Consider the following 2,500-nt stretch of genomic DNA (forward strand, 5'->3'; position numbering starts at 1 on the left):
GCTAATGCAAAAAACTAAAATATTGTTCAATATCATCAATAATTGTTAGTGGACACATTTGGAGAATAAGTTGTGTACAGTGAGTCCAATATGTATTTGATCCCTTGCTGATTTTGTTGGTTTGCCTACTAACAAAGACATGATCAGTCAATAAATGTTATGATAATACGTATTCTAATATGGAGAGACAGAATATCAAAAAGAAAATCCAGAAATTAACTGAAGAGAATATATATTAATTTATTTCCATTTCATCGAGCAAAATAAGTATTTGATCCCCTGCCAACTGATTGCAGTTCCGGGCCCACAGACCAGATGGGCACTTCCGATCAACTTGTCATCTGAATTAAAGACACCTGTACATACTAACATGCATAAAAGACACATTGAATCAGCAGAATCAGTCCATAGTATGAGTGAATCAGTCACACTCCAACCTCACCAGCATGGGAAAGACCAAAGAGTGGTCAAATGATATCAGGGACACGATTTTAGACCTGAACAAAGATTAAATGGGCTGCAAAGCCACAAGAAAGAGACTGGGTATTAATGACCCAGCTGTTGATGCATTTCTTCCAAAATGTGAGGAATACAAAATGACTATCCATCAGCCTGTCTGGGGTTCTATACAAGATTTGACCTTTTGTAGGGATTTGATAATCATGAGAACAGAAAGAAATCACCCTAGAGCTGTACGGGATGAACTAGGCAATGATATCAAAGCTACTGGGACCAAAATCACTGAGAAGACTACTGGTAGCACTTAATGCCACAGAGGTTTAAAATCCTGTAGTGCACACATGGTACCTCTACTTCAGAAGGAACCTGCGCAGTCCCACTTGAGGTTTGCCAACAGACATCAGACTGGTTTAGGATATGATAAGGAGGTGCTGTAGTCAGATGAAACCAAAATCAAGCTGTTTGGCATTATCACAATTCTCAACGTGTTTTGAGAAAGAGTACTGCTGTCTATGATCCCAAGAACACCCTCCTCACCATCAAGCATGAAAGTGGTATCATTATGGTTTGAGGGTGTTTGTCTGGCCAAGGCACAGGACAACTTCGCATCGTCAATGAATGGATGGAGGGAGACATGTAATGTGCAATCCTGAGTGCAAACGTCCTTCCCTCCACCACTACACTGTAGGGTGGGCCATTTTCGGATCTCCCAACATGACAATAATACACAACATACAGTCAAAGCAACGAAGGAGTGGCTCAATAAGAAGCATATTAAAGTCGTGAAGTGGCCTAGGCAGTCTCCAAATATTAACCCTATAGTAATTCTATGGAGAGAACTGAACCTCCCATTTGCCAAGCTACAGCCACAAACCATTAATGTTTTAGAGATAATGTGCAAAGAAAAATGGGCAAAAGTATTTTCTACTATATGCACAAACATTGTCATCAACTAAAAGAAGCATCTGACCTCAGTGCTAGACAACTAGGGCTTTGCCACAAAGCACTTTATCTTCTTTAGCTAGAGGGGTCAAATACTTATTTGCCTAAATTAAATACAAATAAATTAAAATATATTATTTTGAGTTATTTTTTGGAATCTCTTTTTGATATTCTGTCTCTCCATGTTTGAATACATATTATCATAAATTTATAGACTGATCATGTCTTTATTAGTGGGCAAACGGGCAAAATCAGCAAGGGATCAAATACATATTGGACTCACTGTATATCCTTGTATCCTTGTATCAATAATTGTTAGTGGACACATTTGGAGAATAAGGTGCTGTGTATATCCTTGAGAACTTTACTATGGAGTATTGATAACTGTGGTACCAACTATCTACTGTAGTTCATGCCAGAGTATCATAGCAACTGGTAAATAGGTGTGTATCTCAAATAAATTAAAGGTGCACTTTACACTATGTACAGTAGGATGGTGGCCAGAATAGGTATTGCAAGTATGCTGCTTATCAAACCTGTGTTGTACACTCGCCTCCAAAAGAGTTGTCGCCTATCCATCTGTTTGGAATAACAGCTAATAACCTGACTTTAAATTAATCACTTGGCTTCAGAAGTCACTCATATGAAAGCTACAACCCTCTCGAATGAAAATGAATGTACAAAAATACATTTCATGCACCAAAGAAAGATTGACCCTTTATTGAACACAGACAGGGCAGATTTTGACAAGACAAAAGTTTTGTCGCCTATCGAACATAATGTGAAAATGAGCAGATAAGTCATTTCAAAACACTTCAAATACGCAGATCGGGTGTCATACTTAATCACTGATTCACTCACACCTCTCCAGAAAATCATGTAATCATGGAAGCAACACAATGAAAATCAATGGAGCTCAATGAGAGATGGTGACATATTCGCTATTCGTAGAGCAATACATTTTTAACTTCATGATGTAATCAATGATAAAAGCCCTCACACACCAGCAGCATGCATGCAGCTCCACATAAGAGCTGTATCCCTCCCATGTTTGACTTTAGGCACCATGTATTTTTTTCCCAAATTCTTCACCTTTAAC

The 2,500-nt window shown here is 38.3% G+C and overlaps 1 protein-coding gene across 2 annotated transcripts in view; it reads left to right on the forward strand.

The window, feature by feature from the left end:
* The window catches only part of prkcba (protein kinase C, beta a), a 49,383-nt gene that overhangs the window by 34,005 nt on the left and 12,878 nt on the right, over positions 1-2,500 (forward strand). The window lies entirely within an intron of this gene.

Source organism: Engraulis encrasicolus, chromosome 1 (genome assembly GCF_034702125.1).
Source record: "Engraulis encrasicolus isolate BLACKSEA-1 chromosome 1, IST_EnEncr_1.0, whole genome shotgun sequence".
NCBI lineage: Eukaryota > Metazoa > Chordata > Actinopteri > Clupeiformes > Engraulidae > Engraulis > Engraulis encrasicolus.